The following is a 13748-nucleotide window of genomic DNA, read 5'->3' on the forward strand; positions in this document are numbered from 1 at the left end:
TTAAACAAAGGTAGAATCCAAACGCATTAGGCATATCTTATGCAGCACTTCAAATCTTCTTCGCCTTGTGTGTTCTTGAGGCCCTTGGTCACTTTTTCCACCCCAGCTGTCACTGGGCTGATCAAACACGTCTGGGTTATGACCAACTGCCCACAGGTACAACCCCATGGTCCCTTACCTCCTGCTCACACTGGCTGCCTATCACTTCCCACCCTTGGATTGCCCCTTGCCTTGGAGGTGTGAGGGGCTGTGGGACCTACCTGGTACCCACACATGCACAGCCCAGAAGTCTGTGGGAATTAATCTGCCATGAAGCAAACCTTCTTCCAATGAGATACAGAAGCTGAGCGGTCCGTCCATCCTTCCTTCAGATGGATTGCCCCAGAATGCAGTTATTTATACATCCTCCTGAGAAACGGCTTTAGGAGAACAAGCAACCAACTGTACTTGCACCAAGGGTGGCCAAACGCACCCTTGAACTGACTTAATCTTCCTTCTCCCTTCACTCATCTTTCCCCTACCTCTGCTTCCTGAAAGTACACTTCTTGAAAAAACAATAGCACATATGCTCTTGCCTCAAGCTGTAGGTTCTCTAGGTTCTAGGGTACAGGTACAGCAGACACTACGAATGCTCTATTAATCATCCTTCAGCTTTTTGTTTCGTTTTGTTTTGAGACAGTCTCGCTCTGTCGCCCAGGCTGGAGTGCAGTGGCACAATCTAGGCTCACTGCAACCTCCACCTCCCAGATTCAAGCAATTCTCCTACCTCAGCCTCCTGAGTAGCTGGGATTACAGGTGTCCACCACCACACCTGGCTGATTTTTGTATTTTTAGTAGAGATGGGGTTTCGTCATGTTGACCAGGCTGCTCTCGAACTTCTGACCTCAGGTGATCCACCCACCTCAGCCTCCCAAAGTGCTGGGATTACAGGTGTGAGCCACCATGCCCGGCCATCCCTTCAGCTCTTACCACAATAGTGCACCCTAGTCTGACTTCCAAATGCCATCTGCATCTTGTTACCTGAGAGCTTTCTTTAGTATCTAGACTACTTTGCATCTGTTTATGGCAAGCTGGAAGCACCAGAAAATTGAACCACCCGGGCAGCAGCCCTCAAATGGTGCCTGACTGGTGTTGAAATACCCTCAAGTTCTCACCCCTCTGTGGGACACCACCAAGCTGCGAGCTTCCCCAGTGGAATTAGGGTGGGTTGCTACCAGCGGCAACAGGCTTGATAACTCACCTTTAGTTGTCAAGCTTTCCTTTCCTGTCTCCCTTCCCCTCTCCTGTCTCCCTTCCCCTCTCCCGTCTCCCTTCCCCTCTCCCGTCTCCCTTCCCCTCTCCCCCGTCTCCCTTCCCCTCTCCCGTCTCCCTTCCCCTCTCCCGTCTCCCTTCCCCTCTCCCGTCTCCCTTCCCCTCTCCCGTCTCCCTTCCCCTCTCCCCCGTCTCCCTTCCCCTCTCCCGTCTCCCTTCCCCTCCCCCCCCCCTCTCCCTTCCCCTCTCCCGTCTCCCTTCCCCTCTCCCGTCTCCCTTCCCCTCTCCCGTCTCCCTTCCCCTCTCCCCCGTCTCCCTTCCCCTCTCCCGTCCCCTTCCCCTCTCCCGTCTCCCTTCCCCTCTCCCGTCTCCCTTCCCCCTCTCCCGTCTCCCTTCCCCTCTCCCGTCTCCCTTCCCTCTCCCGTCTCCCTTCCCCTCTCCCCGTCTCCCTTCCCCTCCCGTCTCCCTTCCCCTCTCCCGTCTCCCTTCCCCTCTCCCGTCTCCCTTCCCCTCCCCTCCCGTCTCCCTTCCCTCTCCCGTCTCCCTTCCCTTCCCCTCTCCCTCCCCTCCCGTCTCCTCTTCCCCTCTCCCGTCTCCCTTCCCCTCTCCCGTCTCCCTTCCCCTCTCCCGTCTCCCTTCCCCTCTCCCGTCTCCCTTCCCCTCTCCCGTCTCCCTTCCCCTCTCCCGTCTCCCTTCCCCTCTCCCGTCTCCCTCCCCTCCTCTCCCGTCTCCCTTCCCCTCTCCCGTCTCCCTTCCCCTCTCCCGTCTCCCTTCCCCTCTCCCGTCTCCCTTCCCCTCTCCCGTCTCCCTTCCCCTCTCCCGTCTCCCTTCCCCTCTCCCGTCTCCCTTCCCCTCTCCCGTCTCCCTTCCCCTCTCCCGTCTCCCTTCCCCTCTCCCGTCTCCCTTCCCCTCTCCCGTCTCCCTTCCCCTCTCCCGTCTCCCTTCCCCTCTCCTGTCTCCCTTCCCCTCTCCTGTCTCCCTTCCCCTCTCCTCTCTCCCTTCCCCCTCTACTGTGTAAAGGACTAATCTCCAAATAAACTACTTGGGAATAAAAAGGAGGGCGGCAAAAGATACCTTTACAATGTAGAAAGCTGGGAGTTACCACCTTAATCATTAAGTATGCGAACTTAATGTCACCAATTATAGTCACATCATGTGCTTCCTGATGGATGCACTAAGAAGGTCACATCACTTAGGTAGTATTTCTACCAATCTAATCACGAGGAAATAATCAAACAAGTTGAAATCTATAAAGCAATTGGCCTGGACTCTCCAAAGCATCACTGTCTCAAAAAGCAAAACAAAATAGAAGGGCTGGTGAACTCTTCTATATTAAAAGAAGTTTAAGGCCAGATGTGGTGGCCCACGCCTGTAATCCCAGCACTTTGGGAGGCCAAGGCGGATGGATCATCTGAGCTCAGTAGGTCAAGACCAGCCTAGCCAAAATGGTAAAAATCCCGTCTCTACTAAAAATATAAAAATTAGCTGGGCATGGTGGCGCACACCTGTAGTCCCAGCGACTCGTGAGGCTGAGGCAGGAGAATCACTTGAACCCAGCAGGTGGAGGCTACAGTGAGCCAAGATCGTGCCACTCAACTCCAGTCTGGGTAACAGAGCAAGACTCCATCTCAGCAAATAAATAAATAAATAAAGGCTTAAGAGACATGAAAACTAAATGCACTGTGTAATCCTCAAAGAAACTTTGGATCAGGGATAAAGAAAAGCCACAAAGAATATTATTAGGACAATGGGGGAAATCTGATGATGAATATGAGACTGCAGCCACAACCTCCTGGGCTTTGTACAAACCTTCTGGGTTTGTATTTGTTTTTTTTTTTTTTTTTTTTTGAGACAGAGTCTGGCTCTGTCGCCCAGGCTGGAGTGCAGTGGCTGGATCTCAGCTCACTGCAAGCTCCGCCTCCCGGGTTCACGCCATTCTCCTGCCTCAGCCTCCCGAGTAGCTGGGACTACAGGCGCCCGCCACCGTGCCTGGCTAGTTTTTTGTATTTTTTAGTAGAGACGGGGTTTCACCGTGTTGGCCAGGATGGTCTCGATCTCCTGACCTCGTGATCCGCCCGTCTCGGCCTCCCAAAGTGCTGGGATTACAGGCTTGAGCCACCGCGCCCGGCCTAATTTTTGTATTTTTAGTAGAGATTAAAAATACAAGGCCGGGCGCGGTGGCTCAAGCCTGTAATCCCAGCACTTTGGGAGGCCGAGACGGGCGGATCACGAGGTCAGGAGATCGAGACCATCCTGGCTAACACGGTGAAACCCCGTCTCTACTAAAAAATACAAAAAACTAGCCAGGCACGGTGGCGGGCGCCTGTAGTCCCAGTACTCGGGAGGCTGAGGCAGGAGAATGGCGTGACCCCGGGAGGCGGAGCTTGCAGTGAGCTGAGATCCAGCCACTGCACTCCAGCCTGGGCGACAGAGCCAGACTCTGTCTCAAAAAAAAAAAAAAAAAAAATACAAAAATTAGCTGGGTGTGGTGGCAGGTGCCTCTAGTCCCAGCTACTTAGGAGGCTGAGATAGGAGAATCACTTGAACTCGGGAAGTGGAGGTAGCAGTGAGTGGAGATTGCGCCACTGCACTCCAGCCTGGCGATAGAGTGGGACTCAGCCTCAAATAAAAAAAAAAAAAAGAAAAAAGAAAGGGTACCCTCTGAAAACTGTGCTGTGAAAGACACAACAGAAAATTTAAAAGCCAAAGGACATACAACCGTCTCCCCCACAAAAAAGCCTTCCAGTAGAATTAGAAGCCATACTTTACTACACCTACAAAAGATTAGGAACTACTCTTGAAGTAGGAATCTCAAAAATCATCCTGAATGATTATCACTCCTGCTCACAAAATGCAAACGTCGAGGAAAAAAAGACTGAAAAGATTGAAAGAACCCCAGGTTCCTGTGGGCTAATACCAAAATGTCTAACTCACATATAACTGAAGTCCCAGAAGAAGTGAAAGAGAATGGAACAGAAGAAATATTTTTAAAACTAATAGCTCCAAATTTTCCAAACTGGCTGACAGACATAAATTTACAGATTTAAGAAGCTCTGGAAATCTCAAGGATAAATCTAAGGATAAATACAAATAAAATGATGCCTAGATACACCACAGGCAAATTGCTAAAAAACAAACATAAAGAGAAAATCTTGAAAGCAGGCAGAGAGTAATAACACATTTCATACGGAGTAATGAATGATGCAAATGATGGCTCCATTTTACAATAAAGAAACATATCTAGAAATAAATTTAACAAAATATGTGTATGACTTCTGAATTGAAAACTATAAAACAGAATTAAAAATAAATTTTTTTTTGAGACGGAGTTTTGCTCTTGTTGCCCAGGCTGGAGTGCAATGGTGTGATCTCAGCTCACTGCAACCTCTGCCTCCGGGGTTCAAGCGATTCTCCTGCCTCAGCCTCCCGAGTAGCTGGGATTACAGGCACGCACCACCACACCCAGCTAATTTTGTATTTTTCGTAGAGAAGAGGTTTCTCCATGTTGCTCAGGCTGGTCTTGAACTCCCTACCTCAGGTGATCCGCCTGCCTCGGCCTCCCAAAGTGCTGGGATTACAGGTGTGAGTCACCACACCTGGCCCAAAATTTTTAATTTTATTATTATTATTTTTTGAGACAGAGTTTTGCTCTTGCTGCCCAGTCTGGAGTGCAATGGCAGTATTTCAGCTCACTGCAACCTCCGCCTCCTGAGCAAGTTGAAGCGATTCTGCTGCCTCAGCCTCCCAACTAGCTGGGACTACAGGCGCCTGCCACCACACCTGGCTAAGTTTTGCATTTTTAGTACAGACGGGGTTTCACCATGTTGGCCCGGCTGGTCTCGAACTGACCTCAGTTGATCCGCCTGTCTCAGGCTCCCAAAGTGCTGGTATTACAGGCGTGAGCCACCGCGCCCAGCCTAAAAATAAATTTTAAAAGGCCTAAATAAGAAGGAAAATGCACCAAGTTCATATATTTGAAGACTCAATACTGTTTAGGTATCATTTCTTTCCAAATTGATTCATAGGTTCAATGCAATCCCAATCACAATTTTACCAAATTTTTCTGTGGAAACTGGTAAGATAATTCTTTTTTTTTTTTTTTTTTTGAGGCGGAGTCTTCACTTTGTCGCCCAGGCTGGAGTGCAGTGGCACCATCTCGGCTCACTGCAAGCTCCGCCTCCCGGGTTTGCGCCATTCTCCTGCCTCAGCCTCCTGAGTAGCTGGGAGTACAGGCGCCCGCCACCGCGCCCGGCTAATTTTTTGTATTTTAGTAGAGACGGGGTTTCACCGTGTTAGCCAGGATGGTCTCGATCTCCTGACCTCGTGATCCGCCCGCCTGAGCCTCCCAAAGTGCAGGGATTACAGGCGTGAGCCACCGCGCCCGGCTAAGATAATTCTAATATTTACAATGGAAATGCAGAGGATTTAGAATATTCACATCAAGCTTGAAAAATAACAACAAAATAGGAGGACCTACAACGACAAGACTTCAAGACTTACTAAAGCTACAGTAATTAAAAGTGCGGTACTAACATATGGATTGGACAATGGAACTGAAAAGGGAGCGCAGAAATCAATTACCATTTGTACAGTCATCTTAATTTTAAAAATGCAATACCATAGCATTTTCAACATTGGTGCTGGAACGACTGGATATCTATATGGAAAAAAAATTAATATTTAATTATATCTCACACTATTCACATAAACTAGAGATGGATAGGCCTAAACATAAAACTAAAACTGTAACATTTACAGGCCGAGCATGGTGGCTCACGCCTGTAATCCAAGCATGTTGTGAGGCCGAGATGGGCAGATCACGAGGTCAAGAGTTCAAGACCAACCTGGCCAACATGGTGAAATCCTGTCTCTACTAAAAATACAAAAATTAGTTGGGCATGGTGGTGCGCATCCATAATCCCAGCTACTCAGGAGGCTGAGGCAGGAGAATCACTTGAACCTGGGAGGCAGAGGTTGCAGTGAGCCGAGACTGCGTCACTGCACCCCCACCTGGACAACAGAGTAAGACTCCGTCTCAAAAAAAAAAAAAAAAAAAATTACAGAAGAAAACATGAAAGATTATCTTCACAGTCTGAAGGTAGCCAAGATTTCGTAGGACTCAGAAAGCAGTAACTATAGAAGAAAATATAAGAGAAAACTGATTACATCAAAATGTAAAACTTCTGTTCATCACACAACTCTAAGAAAATGAATAGGCAAGCAGACAGAGGACAGGTAACTAGGATAAAAAGGTTATATAAATAACTCCTACAACTCAATAAAAAGACACACACCCAATTTAAAATGGTCAAAAGATTTGAGCACGCACTTTGCAATGTATTATACATTGTCATCAGCACAGGAAAAAGTGCTCAACACCATTGAGTGACTGAGGACTAAAATTAAGACCATGACACACCACACCCATCAGAATAACTAAAAAGACTGACAACACCAAATGTTGGCAAGGACACAAAGCAACTAGAACTCTCATACACTGTTGGCAGGAAACAGGCTGATAAAACCACTCAGCTGTTAACGCACACTACTCTTCATGAAAAAGAAAGGACGACTCCAAGGACTGAGCCACAGGCCCAGGGAGCAGAGCAGCAGAGGCCCAATCCCAGGCCTTGAGCCCTATTGGTTTTTTGAGATGAAGTCTTGTTCAGTCGCCCAGGCTGGAGTGCAGTGGCACAATCTCGGCTCAGTCTCTGTCTCCCAGATTCAAGCAATTCTCCAGCCTCAGCCCCCAAGTAACTGGGACTATAGGCACGCGCCATCATGCCCAGCTAATTCTGATTCTTGTATTTTTAGTAGAGATGGGGTTTCACTATGTTGCATAGGCTGGTCTCGAACTCCTGAGCTCAAGTGATCCACCCGCCTTGGCCTCCCAAAGTGCCAGGATTACAGGCGTGAGCCACCGCGCCCGGCCTACTGGTTCTTTATAGATCTTGAATATCGGTCTTTTGTCAAATAGGTCCCTGTGCTTCCCCATTCATTTTCTTACAGTAGTCTGTGATTACATTTTGATGTAATCAATCATATTTATCTTTGTGTGTGTGTGTGTTTGCTTTTTTAAGTGACTCTATGGCATCCCGAGCCTTTGAAACCTTTGCACACACTCAGGTCATGGAGATATTCTTCTCATCTTCTTCTAAAAGCCTCATGGTTTTCTAATTTTGGAAATAGGTCTAGGCAGGGTGCGCTGGGTGCAGTTGCTCACACCTGTAATCCCAGCACTTTGGGAGGCTGAGGCAGGTGGATTGCATGAGGTGAGGAGTTAAAGACCAGCCTGGCCAACATCGTGAAATTCCATCTCTACAAACAACACAAAAATTAGCTGGTCCTGGTGACATGTTCTCGTAGTCCTAGCTACTCACGGGGCTGAGATGGAAGGCTTGCTTCAGCCTGGAAGGTGGAGGCTGCAGTGAGCTGAGATCACTCCACTGCACTCCAGCCTGGGTGACAGAACGAGACTGTCTCAAAACAAAGGCAGAAATTAGGCCGGGTGCGGTAGAAAGAAATTAGGCGCGGTACAGTGGCTCAAGCCTGTAATCCCAACACTTTGGGAGGCCGAGGCAAGCAGATCACCTGAGGTAGGGAGTTCGAGACCAGCCTGACCAACATGGAGAAACCTCGTCTCTACGAAAAATATAAAATTAGCCAGGTGTGGTGGTGCATGCCTGTAATCCCAGCTACTTGGGAGGCTGAGGCAGGAGAATCGCTTGAACCTGGGAGGCAGAGATTGCGGTGAGCCGAGATCGCACCACTGCCCTCCAGCCTGGGCAACAAGAGTGAAATTCTGTCTCAGAAAAAAAAAAAAAAGAAGAAGAAAGAAAGAAAGAAATTAAGTAGCCAGGAGCGGTGGCTCACGCCTGTAATCCCAGCACTTGAGGCTGAAGTGGAAGGATCGCTTGAGGCTCAGGAGTTCAAGACAAGCATAGGGAACACAGCTGTCTCTACAAGCAATAAAACATTAGTCCGGCATGGTGAAGCATGCCTGTAGTCCCAGCTACTCAGGAAGCTGTGGCGGGAGGATCACCTGAGTGGGGGCGAGGAGGGGGTCAAGGCTGTAGTGAGCCATGCTCACACCACTACACTCCAGCCTGGGCAACACAGGAAGATTCTGTCTCAAAAAAGAAAGAAAGAAATTAAATCTATACCTGTCACATGATCCCAAAATTCTGATAGGTGTTTTCCCAGAGGAAGTAAAAACATGATCAAAAAAAAAAAACAGTCGGGGTAGAAGGGAGAGACCCTGGGCTAGGATAGTGGCTATGGCAAGAAATCATGAATTCAAGATATTAAAAAGGCAAAGACTGGCAAAGATGTTTTATTCTTCTCCATTTCCTTATCACCTAAAAGCTTTTTTTTTCCTTTTTTTGAGGAGTCTCACTCTGTTGCCCAAGCTGCAGTGCAATGGCACAATCTCGGCTCACAAAAGCATTTCTTATTCTATGTGGAGGGCTGAAGAAGCAGATCAGGTGGACTCTGGATATATAGCACAAGAGGGAGATGTGACAAGGTGATGGGTGAGATTCTGACTGTGAAGGTCAAGAACGGCTCGATGAACAAGACTGGAGCAAGTTTCTTCTCTTTTCATTTATGAACACAGTGCTGTAATGTTCATGGTACTTTAAAAAAATTGGCAGAAGTAGAAAGAAATGGCCAGGCACAGTGGCTCACATCTGTCATCTCAGCACTTTGGGAGGCCAACGCAGGCAGATTACCTGAGGTCAGGTGTTCAAGACCAGCCTGGCTAACAGGGTGAAACCTCGTCTCTACTAAAGATACAAAAATTAGCCAGGCGGGGTGGTGGGTGCCTGTTAATTCCAGCTCCTCAAGAGGCTGAGGCACGAGAATCACTTGAATCTGGGAGGCAAAGGTTGCAGTGAGTTGAGATCACGCCACTGCACTCTAGCCTAAGCAAGAGTGAGATTCCATCTCAAAAAAAAAAAAAGTAGAAAAACATTTTTAATTGAAAAGAAATCTCAAAATATCGTTACCTCTAAAGCCTTATGCAGCTCACCACAGTCTGAAGTCTTTCTTTTTTTTTTTTTTGGAGACGCTCCGTTGCCCAGGCTGGAGTACAGTGGTGCAATCTCAGCTCACTGCAACCTCCACCTCCCAGGTTCAAGTGATTCTCCTGCCTCAGTCTCCTGAGTAGCTGGAACTACAGGCGTGTGCCACCACACCCAGCTAATTTTCTGTATTTTTAGTAGAGACAGGGCTTCGCCATGTTGGCCAGGTTGGTCTCAAACTCCTGACCTCCAGTGTTCTGCCCACCTCAGCCTCCCAAAATGCTGGGATTACAGGCAAGAGTCACCACACCCGGCCTGAAGTATGTCGTAAAATCTGTGGAAGGGGAACCCGGTAATCTCAGCACTTTGGGAGGCCGAGGTGGGCAGATCACGAGGTCAGGGGTTTGAGACCAGCCTGGACAACACGGTGAAACTCCGTCACTACTAAAAACACAAAAATTAGCCAGGCATGGTGGCGGGGGCCTGTAACCCCAGATACTTGGGAGGCTGAGGCAGGAGAATCACTTGAACCTGGGAGACAGAGGTTGCAGAGAGCCGAGATCGCACCACTGCACTCCAGCCTGGGCTACAAGAGTGAAACTCCATCTCAACAAAAAAGAAAAGAAAAGAAAAAAAAACCTGTGGGAACAGAGGATTAATTCCATCACACTATGATCATTTCTCTACACTCCCACACTCAGCCATTAGAGAACTGCGGGGCCATACGCTAATCCCCAACACTCAGCACAGTCCCCACCCAGCGCAGAGTATGAAGAGCATTTTAGCCTTATTTTAGCTTCTCTCCACATCAAAACTGCCAGTTCAGTATTAAAAATGAGTGCCTTGAGTGAAGAAATGTTAAAAGCTGCAGAGATGGAAAAATATCCACCAGGCTTTCTGCCCTTGAACCAGTGCTGAGACAGTCAGTCATCATTATTCAGGGTAGTTATGTCCTTTAACGGTATCATGAACACTGAACTAGCGAATACTGAGCCACTGCTCCTAGGGGAAACACGGGGTTACTCAACAGGCATAACCTTGTTTTATGTGTGCTTCTATTTAAAGACATCTTATTTAATATATATTGTTGATGCATTAACACTGAACTCACAGCCGACAACAAAAGTGGTGCCTGAACAAAGCTAATCTAAAAGCTTATCTTTTCTCTTATAAGATACATCACAGCCTTCAACTTGGAAAGGCGAGATAGCACTTCTGCTCTTGGAGGCCATTGTAAACAGCAAAATCACCAAAAGCACAAAAATTTTAAAAAAACTGGCACTACGTATACAGCCAAAATAACACTTATGCATAGTCTTAGAGCTGAAACAGGAAGGCAGAGTGTCACCTTATCTGAACACAGCTGGGAAAGCCTAGAGTGGGGGACTCAAAAATTTTCACAACTATCCTCCCCCACAGCTAGCTCAGTTACCTTTTTCATACACTCATCTCCAACTCTAATGTTTATACAAGGTAACACGTTTTGGTGTACATTACATAACAGCAACCTCTGACGGTTTCTGCCTCCCTGAGAAGACCAGCACCCAAACATTTCTCTGCTTGATACCACTATAATTAATGGCCTGATAAGTGTTGAACTGAGAACAGACGACTTTAAAAACCACTCCGAGAGGGGCACGGTGGCTCACGCCTGTAATCCCAGCATTTTGGGAGGCCAAGGCGAGAAGATCAACTGAGGTCGTGAATTCGAGGCCAGCGTAACCCACATGGAGAAACCCCTTCTCTACTAAAACTATAAAATTAGCCGGGTCTGGTGGCGCACACCTGTAATCCCAGCTACTCGGGAGGCTGAGGCAGGAGAATCGCTTGAACCTGGGAGGCAGAGGTGGCAGTGAGTCAAGATCGCGCCATTGCACTCAGGCCTGGGCAACAAGAGTGAAACTCAGTCCCCCAAAAAACAACAGACAAACAAAAAACAAAACTCCCGCCCAGGCGCGGTGGCTCACGCCTGTAATGCCAGCACTTTGGGAGGCTGAGGCGGGTGGATCACCTGAGGTCAGGAGTTCGAGACCAGCCTGGCCAACATGGTGAAACCCCGTCTCTACTAAAAATACCAAAAATTAGTCGGGTGTAGTGGCCCGCGCCTGTCAGCCCAGCCACTGAGGAGGCTGAGACAGGAGAGTCGTTTGAACCCGGGAGGCGGAGGCTGCAGTGCGCCGAGATCCGCCATTGCACTCCACCCTGGGCAACAAGAGTGAAACTCCATCTCAAAAAAAAAAAAAAAAAAAAAGAAACTCCCCTAAACAATACCAGACCTGAGACCACTGAATTACCTGACCCAATCCAAGAGTTAAACGCTAGTTTCCAAAAACTAGAGTTTTAAATGTCTGTGCCTCAGCCTGCGAGTTCTGTGGAGGACTAGACCTAGAAAGCCTAGAAAACCACCAATATCCATCCAATCATGGAGAAACAAAATGTGGTATATCCACACAATAAATAATTCAGTTACCTAAAAAATGAAGTTGATACATGCTACATACAACGTAGATGAGCTCTGAATCACTGTATTAAGTGAAATAAACCAAACAAAAGAACAAATAGTGTATAATACAGTACTGAGAATAAGTAAATCCACAGATTAGTGCTGCTGGGAGGAGGAGGAAATAATGGGTGTCTGCTAATGGGTTTCAGGGTTTCTTTTAGGGATGATAAAAATGTTCTGGAATTAAGACAATGGTGGTGGTTGCACAATCCTGTGAATATACTAAAGCCACTGAATTGCACACTTTAAAAGGGTGAATTTAGACTGGACGTAGTGGCTCACACCTGTAATCCCTGCACTTTGGAAGGGCGAGGAGTTGAGACAAGCCTAGCCAACCTGGTGAAAAATACAAAAATCAGATGGGTGTGGTGGCGGGAGCCTGTAATTCCAGCTACTCGGGAGGCTGAAGCAAAAGAATCGCTTGAACCCAGGAGGCGGAGGTTGCAGTGAGCCGAGACGGCGCCACTGTACTCCAGCCTGGGTGACAGAGCGAGACTACGTCTCCATTTTTTTAAAAAGGGGGTGAATTTAATTGTATGTGAATTATATCTCAACTTTTTTTTTTTTTTTTGAGATGGAGTCTCGCCCTGTCCCCCCGGCTGGAGTGCAGTGGTGCCATCTCGGCTCACCGGTGGGCAACCCCTGCCTCACGGGTTCAAGCGAGTCTCACGCCTCCGCCTCCCGAGTAGCGGGGATGACAGGCGCCCGCCACCAGGCCTGCCTATTCTTGGATTTTTAGTAGAGATGGGGTTTCGCTGTTAGCCAGGCTGGTCCAGAACTCCTGGCCTCAAGCGATGCTCCCGTCCGCCTTCCAAAGTTCTGGGACTACCGGTGAGACACCGCGCCAGACCTCATCTCAATCTGGTAACAAGGCCCAATACTCAGCTAAACTGAGCGTCAAATTTTTATTTATTTATTTTCCCCGTGACAGGTCTCGCTCTGTCGCCCGGGATGCAGTGTCGTGATGCCGGTGCGATCTCGGCTCACCACAGGCCCGACCTCCCGGGAACACGGGGCCAGGCCGCCGCCACGCCCGCGTCAAATTCCTTTCAAATCAGTCATCTCTTCCCAGCGTCCCCCGCTCCCTGCAACTCAACTTCGTTCAGCTGTTAACACCGACTTCAGCTCCCCCCAGCCCGTCTCCGGGCAGCGTCTCCGGGGACGCGCCACCACGGACTCCCGGCTGCCCGCAGCGCGGTGGGGTCCCGGCGCGCCGGTGCCAGCTTTCCCGTACCCCGCCTTCCTGCCCATCTGTCGGGAAGCCCCGGTACTGAGCCCCTCACTGCGCCGGTGAACTAGAACAGGCCTCCGGGCTCAGCACCTCTGCGCTGAGACCTCGGGGTCAGCTCCACCGCGGCCCCAGGTTCTCACGCTCCACACCCACGGCAGAACCACCCGGGGAAGCCGCTCTCCTCCCCCACTTACGCGCCTCCGGCCGCGCGCGGTGCACGCAGGGAGCTCGATCTAGGCTACGGACAAGGGGAAGAGCGCTTAGATGGAGGCTGCGCAGAGGAGAATGGGAAGGGTGTGCGAGGGTCTCTGGGAAGAAGGTCCGAACCCACGCCAGCGCCGGACGGCAAAAAAAAACAGACCGGAGGAGGAACTGTAAATCAAGTAGGAGGGGAAAAGAGCCGCAAAGCCGTCTGCGGCAGCCGTAAAGCAACCTGGAGGCGCAGTGCTGGCGTCTACGTGCTGAGCCGCTCGGCCTGCCCCTTCCCGGCGCGCGCTCTGCCTGCTACTTCCCTCCAGCTTCCCTCGGTCCGCGGCCGTCGGACCTCTGCTGCCCCCTGGTGGGCTCGGGGGTGTCGTCAGGCCTGCAGGGGCTAGTTAGGCCGGCGTGGTTCCCACTTCACATGCCCGACGCCCACTGGGATGCGGGGCCCACCCGTGCACAACTGGGAAGATCTTAGGCAGAACGGTTGTCGGAGACCTGCCCAGGTTCCGCCCGGGCCGAGGCAGCGGGGGACCGGGTG

The 13748-nt window shown here is 49.5% G+C and overlaps 1 protein-coding gene across 4 annotated transcripts in view; it reads right to left on the bottom strand.

Moving 5' to 3' along the window:
* Window positions 1-13687, bottom strand: part of RAD52 (RAD52 homolog, DNA repair protein) — a 36315-nt gene extending 22628 nt beyond the window's left edge. For 2 of the 4 annotated variants that reach the window (XR_007717488.1, XM_050747081.1), the window contains exon 1: window positions 13201-13418. The gene's annotated coding sequence lies outside the window, so the exon portion shown is untranslated. Of the gene's footprint in view, window positions 1-13200 lie in introns of all 4 variants that reach the window. The other 2 variants (XM_050747082.1, XM_050747085.1) reach the window with 2 other exon arrangements.
* Window positions 13688-13748: the final 61 nt, after the last annotated feature.

This window comes from Macaca thibetana, chromosome 11 (genome assembly GCF_024542745.1).
Source record: "Macaca thibetana thibetana isolate TM-01 chromosome 11, ASM2454274v1, whole genome shotgun sequence".
Lineage (NCBI taxonomy): Eukaryota > Metazoa > Chordata > Mammalia > Primates > Cercopithecidae > Macaca > Macaca thibetana.